Consider the following 22681-nt stretch of genomic DNA (forward strand, 5'->3'; position numbering starts at 1 on the left):
CAGTGAGCATTTATGCCCACAGGTGTCTGACAGATTTTTGGAACAGTGGTCCGTGAAAATGAAATTTTTTTCACTTGCATAGCCCACTTTTCCAAAGATCTGTCAAACGCCAGTGGGGTGTAAATACCCACTGCACCCCTTATTAAATTCTGTGAGGGGTGTAGTTTCCAAAAAGGGGTCACATGTGGGGGGGTCCACTGTTCTGGCACCACAGGGGCTTTGTAAACGCATATGGCCCCTGACTTCCATTCCAAACAAATTCACTCTCCAAATGCTCAATGGTGTTCCTTCTCTCCTAAGCATTGTAGTGCGCCAGCAGAGCACTTGACGTCCACACATGTGGTATTTCCATTTACACATCCAACTTTAACAAAAAGTCGTAAAACACCTGTGAGGTGTTAAGGCTCACTGTACCCCTTATGTTCCTTGAGGGGGGTAGTTTCCAAAATAGTATGCCATGTGGGTTGTTTTTTGCTGTGCTGGCACCATAGGGGCTTCCTAAATGCGACATGCCCACCAAATACAATTTCAGCAAAATTTGCTTTCCAAAAGCCAAATGTGACTCCTCTTCTGAGCATTGTAGTTTGCCCACAGAGCATTTTATGTCCTAACATGGGGTATTTCCATACTCAGAAGAGATGGGGTTACAAATTTTGGGGGGCATTTTCTCCCATTTTGTAAAAATGGTAAATTTGGGGAAAAAATGCATTTTAGTGAATTTTTTTTTAATTTACACATCCGACTTTAACAAAAAGTCGTCAAACACCTTTGGGGTGTTAAGGCTCACTGGACCCCTTGTTACGTGCCTTGAGGCGTGTAGTTTTCAAAATGGTATGTCATGTTTTTTTTTTTTTGTTTTTTTTTTTTGCTGTTCTGGCACCATAGGGGCTTCCTAAATGTGACATGCCCCCCAAAAACCATTTCATCAAAATTCACTCTCCAAAATCCCATTGTTGCTCCTTCCTTTCAGAGCCCTCTACTGCGCTCGCCGAACACTTGACATACACATATGAGGTATTTCCTTACTCAAGAGAAATTGGGTTACACATTTTGGGGGACTTTTTCTCCTATTACCACTTGTAAAAATTAAAAAACTGGGTCTACAAGAACATGCGAGTGTAAAAAATGAAGATTTTCTCCTTCATTTTGCTGCTATTCCTGTGAAACACCTAAAGGTTAACACACTTACTGAATGTCATTTTGAATATTTTGAGGGGTGCAGTTTTCATAATGGGGTCATTTGAGAGGTATTTCTAATATGAAGGCCCTTCAAATCCAATTCAAAACTGAACTGGTCCCTGAAAATTTCGGCTGAACTTTGAAGCCCTCTGCTGTCTTACAAAAGTAAAAACATGTCAACTTTATGATGCAAACATAAAGTAGACATATTGTATATGTGAATCAATATATCATTTATTTGGTATGTCTTTTTTCCCTACAAGCAGAGCGCTTCAAAGTTAGAAAAATGGAAAAAAAAAATCATCAAATTTTGGAATTTTTCACCAAGAAATGATGCAAGTATCGACAAAATTTTACCACTAACATAAAGTAGAATATTTCACGAAAAAACAATCACAGAATCAGAATGAAAGATGAAAGCATCCCAGAGTTATTAATGCTTAAAGTGACAGTGGTCAGATGTGCAAAAAATGGCGGGGTCCTACACTGAAAATTGGTTAAGGACCAGGCCAATTTTTGCTTTTACACTTTAGTTTTCTCCTCCACCCGATCGGTGGTGCCCGGCTTTAACCCTGGGTCCTGGCTGCTGATAGTAATCGGGACCTCCTGGGTTTGAAGCGTGCTCAGCTCGTGAGCATGTTTCAAACCCTAGTAATGGGACCAGGGCGTACATGTTCGCCCTTGGACCTTAAGCACCAGAACACTAGGGCGTACCTGTATGCCCTTCGTCCCCAACAGCATACTAGGATATATAATGAAAAAAAATCCACATATATATATATATATATATAAATATATATATATATATATATATATATATATATATATATAAAAAATATAAAGGATGACCGCAGCACTCAATAGTAGTGAAAAAATCAAAAAAGTGGCTTTATTCCAAAAGCAAACAGCTGCGACTATATATAAACATATATACACACACAAACACACAAACACATTAGCATAGGTAAGATAATTTCCCTTGATAAACACATGTACCTCTAAATAAATCATATAATTACCAACACAGGTATTTAATGAAATAATATTATCACCATACATATTACCATCATAATATTGCTGACAATAATACTGTATTCTGGGAACAGTATTAACAATAATACCAAAGAGAAAATATTCCCCCTATAAAGTGACCATATAGTGGTAGATACCAGCTGTTGACAGGGTCTGCAGACCATATAAGTGATTACAGTGCAGTTACATCAGATGACTCACATGTGATGTTTTCTCTAAATGGAGTAGTTCACTTTCCTTTTCACTTCAGTAGTGGTTAATTTCTCCATCCAGTCCAGAACATCATGATGATTTATTCCAGCCACAACTCTTATCCAAAGAACCTGCCAAACATGTTTAGGTTCTGCACTTTTCCAGTTCATTGGATGATGAGTGGATGGAAGAGTAGGTAGGTCCCCCTCCATTAATTAATTTGGTTGCTACAATGGGTAGACAGGTCCCTTCACATGATTTCACCCATTACACAGGTGCCTTGAGTAGATAGGTGCCACCTGTAGGTAGATCCCTGTGTAGATAGTGCACCCCTGTAGATAATTACTCCCTGCTGGTAATAGCAGCCTCTTTTACTTAAGGATTACACCCTGTAGGTAGGTAGTAGCAGCCCCATTTATGTAATTGTAATTGCAGTCCCTTTAGGTAGTAGCAGTTGCAACCCTCTTTTGCCAAGATTTAAAAAACAAAAAGAAAATTCACCTGGCTCCCGTGCCATCCATGACATGGCCTCTGCTCTCCTCTACTTTAATCTGTGCTCCAGCATGTGCTTCAGCATATGATGATGACGTCACACATGTTCTGGAATGCAGAGGAAGGAGTTTCAACCTCTTCTGCCTGCCTGCATAATGCAGGTGGCCGCAAGAGTGATTGAAAGAGTAAGCAACCAATGGCTCTTTGCTCGGTCAAATACCCGAGCAGTGCATTTAACAATAGGTACGTCATTAAGACGCGCTTACAGTTAAATGTGTCCTGGACTGGCCAGCCTTGCAGACAGCCTGGCCCACCCAGGAAATGCCTGATGTGCCCTAAGCCAGGTTGGCCCTACCCTAAGTCACACTCATAACCACACCAAATCATACCCAGCCTCCTTCTTCAACCTTCTCAATAATACCAGCGGGCAGCAATACAGTATGGTTGCAGCAATCACCCACAGATGTCAGCATGTACACACTGGGAAACCACCCTTCTGTAACTCTCAGCTAGCCTCTAAATGCTGACATCTCACAGTTTAAAAAAAAATATATATATTTCTTACTTTCTAAGTAAAAAAAATTTAATAATATTTATGTTAACAATAGAATATATGTGTAATGTCAACATAGCTAAGAAAGTTTTCTATGCATGAGATAGTACCTCTAAAAGATAGATATTAAGTTACCAAACAAGAGTCTACAAGAAGCAAACCATATCACTATTACTATTACTGTTACCACCATACTGTTACTGACCAAATCCAGTATGCCAAGACCACTATTACCTATAATACCAGAATACAAGGAGAAATATTATCACTATACATATTACCATCATACTGTTACTGACCCAATCCTGTATAATGAGACCAATTAACCCCTTAACAACAATGGTCATAAATGTACGTCATGGCGCCTACATTTTTGGACCAAGAGTGATGATGCAACCTTCTTTTTGTATATTTATCAAGTATAGGGGCTGTAAACATTTAAATACAGTACAATGTTGCAAAAAAAATTTAACTTAGGAATCAGTAACTAGTTTCTGGGTAGCCTGTACTGAGAACAATTTTTTCCATTTGTTCCTGGTCATTTCTCTAAAAATAGGCAACCTAAAAGAAAAATGAAATAGTTTACATTGCACATGCAGCATATTTGTGGGTATAAAAATCTAGCAAATGGTGTAGCACTAGGATATATCTAAATAATAGGATTTTAGAAGTGAACCTTTAAAAAAACAAACAAAAAAAAAAAAAACACTGTGACCATTGTTATATTCATTCTCATCACCTCTATAAAGTAACGATCACTGTGTATTGCTTCCCATACATTATTCTTTACAGTTGTTGTTTTTACTTACACACTGCTGCAAAGGAAGCATTTATTAGAAGTGTTGGGCCACTGAGTTCCCCCGAGCGACAGAGAAATAGATTTTGTTTGTTTTCTTTTATGGCTCTGCTTTTGCTCATAACACCATTGAGAAGTAAGTGCTGCAGTAGAGTTCAGGTGCGGTGGAAAGGTTTATATGCTGTCTTATGCACAAAATGAGCTATAACTTTATTTTGACGTGATCAATGCCAAGTACAGCTTCTAATCAGATCTAATAGTAACTGAACACTTAGTGAGAATAAAGCTGCATGCATAAAAAACCCTGTGTACTTTTTCTGTTACAGTCTTTCTTATATAGAAGATGTGTATAGGAATGGGTGATATATATAGTGCGAGTTTAGCTCTGTAGAGATGGGAAAATGGCATAAAACATCAGTCAGAGACAGTGACAGTTCAAATGCAGGGCTTCTTCTGCAGTTTTTTTAATTAAAAAAATCACAGCCATATTCACACTGGCACAAAACCAAACCTGCTTGTCCAGCCCCAACTAAATACTTACCCTCACTATGTAAGTGGTGTGCTACTGCCCACTCAAACAAAATTTGGGAGGAATTACCTCACACCACTACCACTTGTCACTAAGTCCCCTTTTTGGAGATTAAAATTACCATCTGTGGGTCAAGTCCCTATAAGCTTCACTAGCAGATCAGCTTTTAGTTAGTTTTAACACCCAGTAACCAGCTGAATTCCACACATGTGCTGATAAGGGCTCACCTGAAAGTCTGCAAAACACTAAACAGATCAGGAATCATAGAACACTGTTTACACTGGACACTGAAAACTAACAAATGGAGGGACATCAATACTAACTCCAAATAGACTTCTAGTCAGCAGGCACACTCACCCGTGTGATCAGGATACTGGCCTAGGAGGAAACAGAAATATAATACACAGAACACTAGACTGAGAACAGGATGAGTCTGAACAGACTCCACAAAACCAAACTCCAAAACATGGAGGAATGCAGGTCAGAATATGAAACAGGAATAATACAAAACTAAACTCCATTGCATGGAGCTATACGGGTCAGGACTCTAAACAGGAATACTACATACAGAGCGCAGGTACAAGCAAGACTCACAGTGTGAACTAAGATAACAAGGTTAAAAAAAATAATGGAAATACATAATCCTAAAAACAGACAGATGTTCTTAAAACCAAGCAGAAAAAAATCTATCATAAACAGGCATAATAACCATGGTTAAAATTCAGACAAACATAGCAAAGGTAAAACAAATAACCAGCACAGAGTTCAAGAGAGTTCGGGTTTAAATAGCCACACCCAAGCTCTCAGTGGCTTAGAGCTTTAACTATTCACTAGCCAGGGAGAATAGCAAGGAAAATTGCCCAGCCATAACCCAGTGTCTAAGTAGACACCAAAACGTAAAAATAGAAAAACACAAAAACAGTCATTATAGTACCCCTCCCTTAACCCCTTAAGGACCAGGCCCATTTTGGACTTAAGGATCAGGCCAATTTATTTTAGCATTTTCGTTTTTTCCTCCTCGTCTTCTAAAAATCATAACTATTTTATATTTCCATCCACAGACCCATATGAGGGCTTGTTTTTTGTGTCACCAATTGTACTTTGTAATTACATCACTTATTTTACCATAAAATGTATGGCACAGCCAAAAAAATATTATTTATGTGGGAAAAGTGAAAGAAAACCGCAATTTAGCAAAAAGGTTTTGTTTTCGCTGTACACTTTGCGGTAAAAATTACATGTTTTCTTTATCTTTATTTTGTGGGTCAATATGATTAAAATGATACCCATTTTATATGCTTTTTTAAATATAATTTTACCACTTAAAAAAAATCTCAAACTACTTTAACAAAATTAGCATGTTTGAAATTGCCCTATTTTGATCACCTATAATTTTCTTGGGGGTGGTCCACCTATATCTTTCATTGTTATTGGGGGAGGGAATTTTTCAAATGTTTAAACATTTTTTTACAATTTTTACCTTTTCCTTTTTTACACTTTAATAGTCCCTATAGGGGACTATTTATAGCAATCATTTGATTGCTAATACTGTTCAGTGCTATGCATAGGGCATAGCACTGATCAGTGTTATCAGTGATCTTCTGTTCTGGTCTGCTTGATCTCAGACCAGAGCTGAAGACCCCTGGAGACAGACGGAGGCAGGTGAGGGGACCTCCAACCGCCATTATGGATGATTCGATCCCCGCTGCAGCGCTGCGAGCGATCTGATCATCCATTTAAAGTACCACACTGCCGCAGATGCTGTGATCTGGATTGATCACGGCATCTAAGGGGTTAAAGGCGGACATCCACATGATCATAGATGTCCACCATTACCGGCGGGTCCCTGGCTGCTGCTGATGCAACCGGGACCTGCCGAGCATAACGCGAGCACCGGACCGGTCATGGAGGATCATAAATGTACGTCATGGTGCGTTAAAGAAGTGCCACCGGACCCTCTAAAAAACCCTGAACAAGCAAAACATAAATCAGAATTTTTTTTTACAAAAAATACTTGGGCGCCCAAGTGGCTCCACTATTGCCACCTGGACGAAGATGCTTGGCTCAGGGACAGAGGTGTAACACTTATGGAGGTAGTTGATCCGCTGTACCTGTGTGAAAGATGACGTGGGCTGTACCAGGGAGTGGAATCTAAGGTGCTGCTGGTTTTCACCAGAGCCCACCGCAAAGCGGGATGGACTTGCTGCAGTATGCGGCACCCAAGTCACTACCCCTGGCACGACTCGTCCACACAGGCTACTGAGATGAAAAGTAGCAAAGGAAGGATGAGGCAACTCGTAGTCTGAACTAGCAGAAGGTCCAGACTGGCGGCACAGATGCGTGGTCAGGAAACATAACAGGAGGTCAGCAGCCAGGCGGCACAGAAGCAAGTTCAGGTCATGGAGCGGAAGGTCAGAACACAGGCAGGGCTATACACAGTAATGCTTTCTCTTAGGTACAGGGCCGGAGGTAGAGGAAGGTGCACATACTTATAAGGAAGGAACAGGTGCAAACATTAATCAAGGGCGCACTGGCCATTTAAATCTCAGAGCTTCGGTGCGCACGAGAACAGAACCAGTGGAGAAGCTAGCAGGAGCAAGGGGTAAGTGACGGCCCATGCTAGGAGCGGAGAGGAGGCGGGGAAGGGGTGTGCCGCTGTGGCAGTTGGCCGACACATCCGACTGTGGAAAGGTGTCAGAATAAAGTAAGAATTTTCCTTTACAGACCACGGTAAATGTGAGTAAAAGCACTCGCTTTTACTTCACACTCTGCTCTATGCAATGGTAACTACACCTCTTTACCTGTTTGGAGGTGACAGTTTTGCTTTAAGAATATTCAATGTACCTTTGCACAAGTTTGTAAGGACAAAGCCAGCCATTCTAGAGTCCTATATCCTAGAGCATGTACACAAGGGCATTTTGGAGGAGGCTCTGGCAGAACTCAAATATGTGTTTATTGGCCTCTTTCAGGTTCCTGGGCGTCATTATCAATTATGATGTTGCTCAGTCTTACTTCGGAGAGGAAGTCCAAAGTCCAGAGAATAGCGGAGTTCTTGTCAGGTACCTATCTGAACACTGATAAAGATGTTGGGGCTTATGTCATTGAACATGAATGAGGTCGCTTGCGCGTTGTGACACCCCTGTCCCTAATCGGAGGTTCTAGCCAAGTGGGATCGCAGCCCTGTCAGATTAAGGACCCTGTGCTCCCTGCAATCTCTCCCCATGAGCCTTTGGAAGAGGCAGAATTTCGGTTGTCACCTGGAAGCTTAAATTTCTATTAGCAATGACTTCTGCCAAGAGAATCAGTGAGCTATAGGTATTCTTGGTCTATGAACCGTGTACTACATTTATTCAAGTTTAGGTCCTGCTAAGATTTCTACCTACCTTAATGCCGAAGTTTCCTTCCCTTTGCAACATCTCAATTGTTCCTATCACCTCATCCTGCTTCCTCCAAGAAATTAAGTTTACATTCTCTGGATGTGGCCAGATGCCTCCAGACCTATGTGGAAAGATTTAGGGATTTCAGGAAGGCTAAAAATCTCCTTATCCTGTGTGCCAGTAATTGCAAAGGTTGAAAGGCATCTAAACCCAGGTGACTTAAGAAGGTGATTAGGGAGTCCTTTGCCAACCAATCTTCAGACCCCCCGGGGTTTGTTGAGGCCCATTCTGCTAGAGCAGTGGGCGGCAATCTTTTTTGCTGAAAGGAGGTTATTACCTCTAGACTTTAGGATAAGGATAAGGAGAAAGGCAAATTTATTGTCTTCACTGCATTCAGTAAGGGTTTGTCGACACTAAGGAAATTTTGCAAGGATAACATAGGGCTATATACAACCACATGAAAGACCATTATTTGCTAATAATACATATATGCAATAACAGTACACAATCAATAGATGAAAAGGAGTATAAATGGAATCTCATAAAATTAAGTATTTCATTATTCCCTTTGTGTGTATTGGAACTAAACCAAAAAAGGGAGGTAAAAAAAGCTAATTGGACATAATGTCACACCAAACTCCAAAAATGGGCCGGATAAAATTATTGGCACCCTTAACTTAATATTTGGCTGCACACCCTTTGGTGTGCAACCAAAAAATAAAAAAATAACTGAAATCAGTTGCTTCCTACAAACATCAATAAGCTTCTTACACCTCTCAGCCGGAATGTTGGACCACTCTTCCTTTGCAAACTGCTCCAGGTCTCTCTTATTGGAAGGGCGCCTTTTCCCAACAGACATTTTAAGATCTCTCCACATGAGTTCAATGGGATTTAGATCTGGACTCATTGCTGGCCACTTCAGAACTTTCCAGCATTTTGTTGCCATCCATTTCTGGGTACTATTTTATGTATGTTTGGGGTCATTGTCCCGCTGGAAGACCCAAGTTCTTGGATGCAAACCCAGCTTTCTGACACTAGGCTGTACAGTGCATCCCAAAATCTGGTAATTCTCAGATCTCATGATGCCTTGCACACATTCAAGGCACCCAGTGCTGCCAGAGGCAGCAAAACAACCCCAAAACATCATTGAACCTCCACCATATTTCACTGTAGGTACTGTATTCTTTTCTTTGTAGGCCTCATTCAGTTTTTGGTAAACAGTAGAATGATGTGCTTTACCAAAAAGCTCTATCTCTGTCTCATCTGTCCACAAAACCTTTTCCCAGAAGGATTTTGACCGACTCACGTTTTGGCAAAATGTAGTCTTGCTTTTTTATGTCTCTGTGTCAGCAGTGGGTCCTCCTGGGTCTCCTGCCATAGCGTTTCTTTTAATTTAAATGTTGACGTATAATTTGCGCTGACACTGATGCTCCCTGAGCCTACAGGACAGCTTTAACATCTTTGGAACTTGTTTGGGGCTGCTTTTCCACCATCTGAACTATCCTGTGTTGACATATTTCATAAATGTTTCTCTTCCATCCATGCCCAGGGAGATTAGCTACAGTGCCAGGGGTTGCAAACTTCTTGATAATGTTGTGCACTGTGGACAAAGGCAAATCTAGATCTCTGGAGATGGACTTGTAACCTTGAGATTGTTGATATTTTTCCGCAATTTTGGTTCTCAAGTCCTCAGACAGTTTTCTTCTCCTCTTTCTGTTGTCCATGCTTAGTGTGGCACACACAGACACACAATGCCAAGATTAAGTGAAATTCTCACCTTTTTATCTGCTTTCAGGTGTGATTTTTATATTGCCCACACCTGTAACTTGCCCCCAGGTGAGTTTAAAGGAGCATCACATGCTTGAAACAGTCTTATTTTTCCACATTTTTGAAAGGGTGGCAATTATTTTGTCCAGACCATTTTTGGAGTTTGATGTGACATTATGTTCAATTAGCTTTCCCCCCCCCCCCTTTTTTTGTTTAGTTCCAATACACACAAAGGGAATAAACATGTGTTACTAATATCCTTTTCAGTGAGAAATACTTCATTTTCTAGAAAAACTTCAGGGGTGCCAACATTTATGGCCATTATATATATATATATATATATATATATATATATATATATATTGTTACGCCGAGCGCTCCGGGTCCCCACTCCTCCCCGGAGCGCTCACAGCGTTCTTTTATTCACAGCGCCCCGGTCAGACCTGCCGACCGGATGCGCTGCGATAATGTTCCCAACCGGGATGCGATTCGCGATGCGGGACGCGCCCGCTCGCGATGCGCATCTCGATTCCCTTACCAGACCCGTTCCCCGTCTGTGCTGTCCCGGCGCGCGCGGCCCCGCTCCTTAGGGCGCGCGCGCCGGGTCTTTACGATTTAAAGGGCCGGTGCGCCACTGATTGGCGCATCAGGTTTTAATCAGTACCTTCACCTGTGCACTTCCCTACTTATACCTCACTTCCCCTGCACTCCCTCGACGGATCTTGTTGCCATTGTGCCAGTGAAAGCGTTTCCTTGTGTGTTCCAAGCCTGTGTTCCAGACCTCCTGCCGTTGCCCCTGACTACGATCCTTGCTGCCTGCCCTGACCTTCTGCTACGTCGACCTTGCTCTTGTCTACTCCCTTGTACCGCGCTTATCTCAGCAGTCAGAGAGGTTGAGCCGTTGCCGGTGGATACGACCTGGTTGCTACCGCCGCTGCAAGACCATCCCGCTTTGCGGCGGGCTCTGGTGAATACCAGTAGCAACTTAGAACCGGTCCACCGACACGGTCCACGCCAATCCCTCTCTGGCACAGAGGATCCACCTCCAGCCAGCCGAATCGTGACAGTAGATCCGGCCATGGATCCCGCTGAGGTCCCGCTGCCAGTTGTCGCCGACCTCACCACGGTGGTCGCCCAGCAGTCGCAACAGATAGCGCAACAAGGCCACCAGCTGTCTCAACTGACCGTGATGCTACAGCAGCTACTACAACAGCTTCAACAATCATCTCCTCCGCCAGCTCCTGCACCTCCTCCGCAGCGAGTGGCCACATCCAGCCTCCGATTATCTTTGCCGGATAAATTTGATGGGGACTCTAAATTTTGCCGTGGTTTTCTTTCGCAATGTTCCCTGCATTTGGAGATGATGTCGGACCAGTTTCCAACTGAAAGGTCAAAGGTGGCTTTCGTAGTCAGCGTTCTGTCTGGGAAAGCCCTGTCATGGGCCACACCGCTCTGGGACCGCAATGATCCTGTCACTGCCTCTGTACACTCTTTCTTCACGGAGATTCGAAGTGTCTTTGAGGAACCTGCCCGAGCCTCTTCTGCTGAGACTGCCCTGCTGAACCTGGTCCAGGGTAATTCTTCTGTTGGCGAGTACGCCATCCAATTCCGTACTCTCGCCTCCGAACTGTCCTGGAATAACGAGGCCCTCTGCGCGACCTTTAAAAAAGGCCTATCCAGTAACATTAAAGATGTGCTGGCCGCACGAGAAATCCCTGCTAACCTGCATGAACTTATTCATCTTGCCACCCGCATTGACATGCGTTTTTCCGAAAGGCGTCAGGAGCTCCGCCAGGATATGGACTTTGTTCGCACGAGGCGGTTTCTCTCCCTGGCTCCTTTCTCCTCTGGTCCACTGCAATCAGTTCCTGTGCCTTCCGCTGTGGAGGCTATGCAAGTTGACCGGTCTCGCTTGACACCTCAAGAGAGGACACGACGCCGCATGGAGAACCTTTGCCTGTACTGTGCCAGTACCGAACATTTCTTGAAGGATTGTCCTATCCGACCTCCACGCCAGGAAAGACGCACGCTGACTCCGCACAAAGGTGAGACAGCTCTTGATGTGAACTCTGCTTCTCCACGTCTTACTGTGCCTGTGCGAATTTCTTCTTCTACCTTCTCCTTCTCAGCTATGGCCTTCTTGGATTCCGGATCTGCAGGAAATTTTATTTAAGCCTCTTTCATCAACAGGTTCAACATCCCGGTGACCAGTCTCGCCAGACCCCTCTACATCGACTCTGTTAATAATGAAAGATTGGACTGTACTGTGCGTTACCGCACGGAACCAATCTTAATGTGCATCGGACCCCATCACGAAAAAATTTAATTTCTGGTCCTCTCTAACTGCACTTCACAAATTCTTCTTGGATTACCGTGGCTTCAACGCCATTCCCCAACCCTTGATTGGACCACCAGGGAAATCAAGAACTGGGGTACTTCTTGCCACAAGGACTGTCTTAAGCCTGCTCCCTGTACTGTCAGTCAAGACCCTGTGGTTCCCCCTGTTATCTCGTCTCCCCAAGGCCTATCTGGATTATGCTGATGTTTTTTGCAAAAAACAAGCAGAGACTTTGCCTCCTCACAGGCCTTATGACTGTCCTATTGACCTCCTCCCTGCTACTACTCTCCCCCGGGGCAGAATCTATCCTCTGTCTGCTCAGGAAACTCAAACCATGTCGGAGTACATCCAAGAGAATTTAAAAAAGGGGTTTATCCGCAAGTCCTCCTCCCCTGCCGGAGCTGGATTTTTTTTTGTTTCCAAAAAAGACGGCTCCCTACGCCCTTGCATTGATTACCGCGGACTTAATAAAATCACTGTAAAAAAAACGATATCCCCTACCTCTTATCTCGGAACTCTTTGACCGCCTACGAGGCGCCCACATCTTTACCAAGCTGGACTTAAGAGGTGCTTATAATCTCATCCGCATCAGGGAGGGGGACGAGTGGAAGACTGCATTTAACACCAGAGATGGACACTTTGAATATCTGGTTATGCCCTTTGGCCTTTGCAACGCCCCTGCCATCTTCCAAGACTTTGTAAATGAAATTTTTTGTGATCTTCTATATACCTGTGTTGTGGTTTACCTAGACGATATTCTGATTTTTTCTGCTAACCTAGAAGAACACCGCAAGCATGTCCGCATGGTTCTTCAGAGACTTCGGGACACTAAATTATATGCCAAAATGGAAAAATGTCTCTTTGAATGTCAGTCTCTTCCCTTCCTAGGATCCTTAGTCTCTGGCCAGGGACTACAAATGGACCCAGATAAACTATCTGCCGTATTGGATTGGCCACGCCCCTCCGGACTCCGTGCTATCCAACGTTTTTTTGGGGTTTGCCAATTATTACAGACAATTTATCCCACACTTTTCACCTATTGTGGCTCCTATCGTGGCCCTAACCAAGAAAAACGCCAACCCTAAGTCCTGGCCTCCTCAAGCGGAAGACGCATTCAAACATCTCAAGACTGCCTTTTCTTCTGCTCCCGTACTCTTCAGACCTGACCCATCTAAACCCTTCTCATTGGAGGTAGACGCCTCCTCGGTGGGAGCTGGAGCAGTTCTCCTACAAAAAAATTCTTCCGGGCATGCTGTTACTTGTGGTTTTCTTTTCTAGGACCTTCTCTCTGGCGGAGAAAAACTACTCCTTTGGTGATCGAGAACTACTGGCCATAAAATTGTCGCTTGAGGAATGGAGGCACCTGCTGGAGGGATCCAAATATCCAGTTATTATATACACTGACCACAAGAATCTCTCTTATCTTCAGTCTGCCCAACGGCTGAACCCTCGCCAGGCTAGGTGGTCGTTGTTCTTTGCCCGTTTTAACTTTGAAATTCATTTTCGCCCTGCTGACAAGAACATTAGGGCTGATGCCCTCTCTCGTTCATCAGATGCCTCTGAAGTGGAAGCTTCCCCGCAACACATTATTCCTCCGGACTGTCTGATCTCCTCTTCTCCAGCTTCCATCTGACAAACTCCTCCAGGGAAGACCTTCGTCTCTCCACGCCAGCGCCTCAGGATTCTCAAGTGGGGACACTCCTCTCACCTCGCAGGCCATGCTGGCATCAAAAAATCCATCCAACTCATCTCTCGATTTTATTGGTGGCCTACCCTGGAAACTGATGTTGTTGATTTCGTGCGGGCTTGTACAGTCTGTGCCCGGGAAAAGACCCCTCGCCAGAAGCCTGCTGGTCTCCTCCATCCTCTGCCTGTTCCTGAGCGACCTTGGTCTCAGATTGGTATGGACTTTATTACTGACTTACCTTTATCCCATGGCAACACAGTTGTTTGGGTGGTCGTTGATCGATTCTTCAAGATGGCACATTTTATCCCTCTTCCAGGTCTTCCTTCGGCGCCTCAGTTGGCGAAGCAATTTTTTATTCACATTTTTCGCCTTCACGGGTTGCCCACGCATATCGTCTCGGATAGAGGCATTCAATTTGTGTCTAAATTCTGGAGGGCCCTCTGTAATCAGCTCAAAATCAATTTCTCATCTTCTTATCATCCCCAATCCAATGGGCAAGTTGAAAGAATTAATCAGGTTCTGGGTGACTATTTGCGACATTTTGTTTCTTCCTGCCAGGATGACTGGGCAGATCTTCTACCATGGGCCGAATTCTCGTACAATTTCAGAGTCTCCGAATCCTCTGCTAAATCCCCATTCTTCGTGGTGTACGGCCGTCACCCTCTTCCCCCCCTCCCCACTCCCATGCCCTCTGGTTTGCCCGCTGTTGATGAAGTGACTCGGGACCTCTCCACCATATGGAAAGAGACTCAAAATTCTCTTTTACAGGTTTCATCCTGGATGAAAAAATATGCCGATAAGAAAAGAAGAATTCCCCCCATTTTTTCTCCCGGAGACAAGGTATGTCTCTCCGCCAAGTATGTCTGCTTTCGTGCCCCCAGTTATAAACTGGGACCACTTTATCTTGGTCCTTTCAAAGTCAAGTGCCAGATCAACCCTGTCTCTTACAAACTCCTTCTTCCTCCTTCTCTCCGTATTCTCAATGATTTCCATGTCTCTCTCCCTAAACCACTCATCCTTAACCGCTTCTCTCCCAAAGTTGTTTCTCCCACTCCAGTTTCCGGGTCCTCTGTCGTCTTTTCGGTGAAGGAAATTCTGGCATCCAAGACGGTCAGAGGTAAAAAATTCTTTTTGGTTGACTGGGAGAATTGCGGCCCAGAGGAGAGATCATGGGAACCTGAGGACAACATCCTGGACAAGAGTCTTATCCTCAGGTTCTCAGGTTCCAAGAAGAGGGGGAGACCCAAGGGGGGGGGGGGTACTGTTTCGCCAAGTGCTCACAGCGTTCTCTTATTCACAGCGCCCCGGTCAGACCTGCCGATCGGATGCGCTGCGATAATGTTCCCAGCCGGGATGCGATTCGCGATGCGGGACGCGCCCGCTCGCGATGCGCATCTCGATTCCCTTACCAGACCCGTTCCCCGTCTGTGCTGTCCCGGCGCGCGCGGCCCCGCTCCTTAGGGCGCGAGCACGCCGGGTCTTTGCGGTTTAAAGGGCCGGTGCATCACTGATTGGCGCATCAGGTTTTAATCAGTACCTTCACCTGTGCACTTCCCTACTTATACCTCACTTCCCCTGCACTCCCTCGCCAGATCTTGTTGCCATTGTGCCAGTGAAAGCATTTCCTTATGTGTTCCTAGCCTGTGTTCCAGACCTCCTGCCGTTGCCCCTGACTACGATCCTTGCTGCCTGCCCTGACCTTCTGCTACGTCCGACCTTGCTCTTGTCTACTCCCTTGTACCGCGCTTATCTCAGCAGTCAGAGGGGTTGAGCCGTTGCCGGTGGATACGACCTGGTTGCTACCGCCGCTGCAAGACCATCCCGCTTTGCGGCGGGCTCTGGTGAATACCAGTAGCAACTTAGAACCGGTCCACCGACACGGTCCACGCCAATCCCTCTGTGGCACAGAGGATCCACCTCCAGCCAGCCGAATCGTGACATATATATATATATATATATATATATATATATATATATATCTCCCTCCCAAACACTACAGTGCAGGGTCTGATATAGTTTATTCTCTGTTATATTCAGGTTTTATTGTGTGTTTTTAATAGATTATATATATATATATATATAGATATATATATATATATATATATATATATATATATGGCATTTTTGCTTTATACTTGAGCAATAAAAGTTTAAAAGTTGTATCAGGAAGAAAGAAAAAACACGGAGCACTCAGGTCTTGCTGTGTTGGCTTTTTTATTCGTTCATGCGAACAATAGCGGGAGACAAGGTGCAGAGAGGCAGAAGGTGAGGACGCGGGGGTATGGAGCGATGGGCCATTATCGCGCCGAGGCGCATCGTCAGGCTCAGGTGAAGTGACGTGCCGGAAAAGGTGTGTTTATAACACAGGTGAGTTACCATAGTTACACAGGTAAACAGTTCACATTTAAAATACTGTTAGACATACTGTTTAAAAACAATAGTGGAACTGCAAATGAGTTAAATCATAACGTTAAAGCACCTAGTTCTGACTTATCATTAAGGCCTAAGGGGCATTGGTACGTGTAATCCACCTATCTTCATTCCGTAGAAGAACCTGGTGCTTAATCAGATTGCGTTCTCTGTGTTCAACTCGCTCTATCACTGCAAAAGTAAAATGGTTAGGATCACTGTTATGTGTGGACTGCATATGCGAAATCCATCTGCTGCCTCCGACTCCCGTGTGTAGGGAACGGATATGTTCCCTAATTCTGTGGAACAATGGTCTTATCGTTTTACCGATATAGAACTGGGCACAGCTGCAGATCAGGCAGTACACTACATAAAGAGTACAGCATGTGGCAAACTGACAGACCTGTACAATCTGACCTCCTAGATTTAACAGATGCTTTTTATTGCAAAATCTGCAGTAATTGCAAGTGCCACAACTAAAATTCCTTATTGGGCGAGAGTCTTGTAACCAATTTTTTGGGGAATTATTTTTAATTTTATGCTTATTGATAAAATTCTGTATGGTCATATTTTTACGGTAGGTGATTATGGGATATTGATTAGTGACTGCCTTCAGATCTGTGTCAATGTACCAATTGTTGTTGATGGCCTGTTTTATGATGTTGTTCATGGGAGTGTTTTTGAAAGCAAACGTGAATCTCTGTGGACAAATAGATTTATGTTTTTTCTTTTTTTGTAATACTGATCGAGGGATGGCTGCTACTTTCTCTCTAGCATTTTGTAAGACATTAGGAGTATAACCTTGTTGGCGCAGGCGCCCTTCCAGTTCACTGGCTTGTTCAGTGTATTTCTCTTCAGTGTTGCTAATTCTCTTAAAGCGGATTAATTCACTTACAGGTATACTATTTTTGGTGTGTGTGGGATGGGACGAAGCGTAATGGAGAATGGAGTTCCTGGATGTCTGCTTGTAGTAGCCAGATGTAACAATTGAGTCATCAATAATCTCTATTTTGACATCGAGAAACTCCAAACAAAGATTTCCAAAAACGGAAGTGGAAGTCATATTCATGGTATTAATTTGATTGAGGTAATTGACGAAAGCAGAGAACTGTGCCTCAGTCCGATCCCACACCACGAAAATATCATCAACAAATCTGAGGTAAAGTTTGATGCTCTGGGAGAATGGGTTGGTAGTAGTGAATACGTAATTACGTTCGAATATGGCGAGGTATACATTAGCGAAGGCACATGATATGGTTGTGCCTATTGCCATGCCCTGGCATTGTTTGAACCATTGTGTGTTGTACTGAAAGCAATTGTTACGTAAAATGAATGAGACTGATTCTGTGACAAACTGTATGAATTGCTGGGACTTGTTAGAGCTTTGCAAAAACTCCTGGAGAGCCTGGACACCCTTATCCTGTGGTACATTTTGCAGTCACTAATCAGTATCCCATAATCACCTACCGTAAAAATATGACCATACAGAATTTTATCAATAAGCATAAAATTTTAAATAATTCCCCAAAAAATTGGTTACAAGACTCTTGCCCAATAGGGAATTTTAGTTGTGGCACTTGCAATTACTGCAGATTTAGCAATAAAAAGAATGTGTTAAATCTAGGAGGTCAGATTGTACAGGTCCGTCAGTTTGCCACATGCTGTATTCCTTATATAGTGTACTGCCTGATCTGCAGCTGTGCCCGATTCTATATCGGTAAAACGATAAGACCATTGTTCCACAGAATTAGGGAACATATTTGCTCCCTCCGCATGGGAGTCGGAGGCAGCAGATGGATTTCGCATATGCAGTCCACACATAACAGTGATCCTAACCATTTTACTTTTGCAGTGATAGAGCGAGTTGAACACAGAGAACGCAATCTGATCAAGCACCAGGTTCTTCTACGGAACGAAGATAGGTGGATTACACATACCAATGCCACCGGCCCCTTACTGTTTTCAACCTCTTAACCCCTTCAGGACCAAGCCCATTTTGGCCTTAAGGACCAGAGCGTTTTTTGCACATCTGACCACTGTCACTTTAAACATTAATAACTCTGGAATGCTTTTAGTTATCATTCTGATTCCGAGATTGTTTTTTCGTGACATATTCTACTTTAACATGGTGGTAAATTTTTGTGGTAACTTGCATCCTTTCCTTGTGAAAAATCGTAAAATTTGATGAAAAATTTGAAAATTTTGCATTTTTCTAACTTTGAAGCTCTCTGCTTGTAAGGAAAATGTATATTACAAATAAAAAAATTTTTTATTCACATATACAATATGTCTACTTTATGTCTGCATCATAAAAGTGACGAGTTTTTACTTTTGGAAGACACCAGAGGGCTTCAAAGTTCAGCAGCAATTTTCCAATTTTTCACAAAATTTTCAAACTCACTATTTTTCTTGGACCAGTTCAGGTTTGAAGTGGATTTGAAGGGTCTTCATATTAGAAATACCCCACAAAAGACCCCATTATAAAAACTGCACCCCCAAAGTATTCAAAATGACATTCAGTCATCATTTTAACCCTTTAGGTGTTTCACAGGAATAGAAGCAAAGTGAAGGAGAAAATTCACAATCTTAATTTTTTACACTCGCATGTTCTTGTAGACCCAATTTTTGAATTTTTACAAGGGGTAAAAGGAGAAAATTCATACTTATATTTGTAGCCCGATTTCTCTCGAGTAAGCACATACCTCATATGTCTATGTAAAGTGTTCGGCGGGCGCAGAAGAGGGCTCAGAAGGGAAAGAGCGATAACGGGATTTTGGAGAGTACGTTTTTCTGAAATGGTTTTTGGGGGGCATGTTGCATTTAGGAAGCCCCTATGGTGCCAGAACAGCAAATAACCCTCACATGGCATACCATTTTGGAAACTAGACCCCTTGAGGAACATAACAAGGAATAAAGTGAGCCTTAATACCCCACAGGTGTTTCACGACTTTTGCATATGTAAAAAAAAAAAAAAATTTTTCACTAAAATGTGTGTTTCCCCCCAAATTTCAAATTTTTCCAAGGGTTAATAGCAGGAAATACCCCCCAATATTTGTAACCCCTTCTCTTCTGAGTATGAAGGTACCCCATAAGTTGACCTGAAGTGCACTATGGGCGAACTACAATGCTCAGAAGAGAAGGAGTCATATTTGGCTTTTTGAGAGCAAATTTTGCTCGGGGGGCATGTCGCATTTAGGAAGCCCCTATGGTGCCAGAACAGCAAAAAAAAAAACACATGGCATACCATTTTGGAAACTAGACCCCTTGAGGAATGTAATAAGGAATAAAGTGAGCCTTATTACCCCACAGGTGTTTCACGATTTTTGCATATGTAAAAAAATTTTGAATTTTTTTCCACTAAAATGTTTGTTTCCCCCCAAATTTCACATTTTTGCAAGGGTTAATAGCAGAAAATACCCCCAAAATTTGTAACCCCATCTCTTCTGAGTATGGAGGTACCCAATAAGTTGACCTGAAGTGCACTATGGGCGAACTACAATGCTCAGAAGAGAAGGAGTCATATTTGGCTTTTTGAGAGCAAATTTTGCTCGGGGAGCATGTCGCATTTAGGAAGCCCCTATGGTGCCAGGACAGCACAAAAAAAAAACACATGGCATACCATTTTGGAAACTAGACCCCTTGAGGAACGTAACAAGGGGTACAGTGAGCATTTGCCCCCCACTGGTGTCTGACAGATCTTTGGAACAGTGGGCTGTACAAGTTTTCATTTTCATGGACCACTGTTCCAAAGATCCGTCAGACACCTGTGGGGGGTAAATTCTCACTGCACCCCTCATTACATTCCGTGAGGGGTGTTGTTTCCGAAATGGGGTCACATGTGGGGTTTTATTTTTTTTGCGTTTGTCAAAACCGCTGTAACAATCAGCCACCACTGTGCAAATCACCTCAAATGTACATGGCGCACTCTCCCTTCTGGGCCTTGTTGTGCGCCCCCAGAGCACTTTGCGCTCACATATGGGGTATCTCTGTAGTCGGGAGAAATTGCTTTACAAATTTTGGGGGGCTTTTTCCCTTTTACCTCTTGTGAAAATATAAAGTATAGGGCAACACCAGCATGTTAGTGTAAAAAATTAAATTTTTTACACTAACATTCTGGTGTAGACCCCAACTTTTCCTTTTCATGAAGGGTTAAAGAAGAAAAAGCCCCCCAAACCTTGTAACACAATTTCTCCCGAGTACAGCAATACCCCATATGTGGCCCTAAACTGTTGCCCTGAAATACGACAGGGCTCCAAAGTGAGAGCGCCGTGCGCATTTGAGGCCTAAATTAGGGATTTGCATAGGGGTGGACATAGGGGTATTCTACGCCAGTGATTCCCAAACAGGGTGCCTCCAGCTGTTGCAAAACTCCCAGCATGCGTGGACAGTCAACGGCTGTCTGGCAATACTGGGAGTTGTTGTTTTTCAACAGCTGGAGGCTTTGCTTTGGAAACAGTGGTGTACCGGACATTCTTATTGGGGGAGGGGGGCTGTGTAGGGGTATGTGTATATGTAGTGTTTTTAACTTTTTATTTTCTGTCTGTCTGCATGCTGGGAGTTATAGTTTTGCAACAGCTGGAGGCACACAGGTTAGGAAATACTGAGTTAGAAACAATGTTTCCCAACCAGTGTGTCTCCAGTTGTTGCAAAACTACAACTCCCAGCATGCCCAGACAGCTGAAGGTCATGCTGGGAGTTGTAGTTCGGCAACATCTGAAGGGCCAGATGTTGCTGAACTAAAACTCCCAGCATGCCTGGACAGTCAGTGCATGCTGGGAGTTGTAGTTTTGCAACAGCTGGAAGAGCACAGATTGGAGACCATTATACAATGGTCTCCAAACTGGGGCCCTCCAGATGTTGCAAAACTACAACTCCCAGCATGCCCAGACAGCCAAAGGCTGTCTAGGCATGCTGGGGGTTGTAGTTTTCAGACTTCTAGAAGCAGCAGTGAAGATCTTCACTGCTGCCTCTGAGGACTATATACTTACCTGCTGGTCCCGTCGCTGCTCGTCCACGTGGCCGGTCCTGCAGCTGCTCCTCGGTCCCGCCGCTGCTCCAGGTAAGGCCGCCGGTCCCCTGGTGTTCCCCCCCTATGCCGCAGGTCCCTGCAGCCATCGTCCCCCGTTCTGCCCGACTTCGAGGGGCGGGCAGTGCGGGGGATCTGAACTTTCACCCCAGATCACTGTGATTGGTCCACAGGGACCAATCACAGTGATCGCTGACCAGGACCATCAATGGATGGTCCTGGGGGGTGAAGCAGAAGTTGTCCCCTGCTGGAAACAGCGGGCCTTCTGCTGGTTAACCCGTGCGATGCTGCGCATCGCCGGGTTAACTGAATGGCATATATAAACGCCGGGATGCGCGAACGCACTGCAGAACCCGGCGTTTATATATGACATTCTGCGGAAGGGGTTAAGGACCAAGCATTTTTCTGTTTTTACACTTTCGTTTTTTCCTCCTTACCTTTTAAAAATCATAACCCTTTCAATTTTGCACCTAAAAATCTATATGAGGGCTTATTTTTTGCACCACCAATTCTACTTTGGAATGACATCAGTCATTTTACACTAACATTTATGGCGAAACGGAAAAAAAATCATTGTGCGACAAAATTTAAGAAAAAACACCATTTTGTAAATTTTGGGGGCTTCTGTTTCTAGGCAGTACATTTTTCGGTAAAAATGACACTTTATCTTTATTCTGTAGGTCCATACGATTAAAATGATACTTTACTTATATAGGTTTGATTTCTTCGTTCTTCTTGAAAAAATCATAACTACATGCAGAAAAATTTATACATTTAAAATTGTCCTTTTCTGACCCCTATAACTTTTTTATTTTTCCACGTACAGGGTGGTTTGAGGGCAAATTTTTTGCGCCGTGATCTGATGTTTTAATCGGTACCATTTTTATTTTGATTGGACTTCTTGATCGCTTTTTATTCCTTTTTTTATGGTATGAGAAGTGACCAAAAATACTCTATTTTGGACTTTGAAATTTTTTTGCGTGTATGCCATTGACCGTGCGGTTTAATTAATGATATATTTTTATAGCTCAGACATTTACACACGCGGCGATACCACATATGTTTATTTTTATTATGGTTACATATTTTTAATATGGAATTTGGGAAAAGGGGGTGATTTAAACTTTTAATAAGGAAATGGTTAATGTGTGTGTTTTTAAACTTTATTTAAACTTTTTTTTTTTACACTTTTAGTCCCCTTAGGGGACTTTTAGGAGGAATCATTAGATTCCTCATACAGATCATTGTGGTTTCATTAAACCACAATGATCTGCGTGCTCTGCGCTCGATTGATAAAGCCTGGC

This window comes from Hyla sarda, chromosome 1 (genome assembly GCF_029499605.1).
Source record: "Hyla sarda isolate aHylSar1 chromosome 1, aHylSar1.hap1, whole genome shotgun sequence".
Lineage (NCBI taxonomy): Eukaryota > Metazoa > Chordata > Amphibia > Anura > Hylidae > Hyla > Hyla sarda.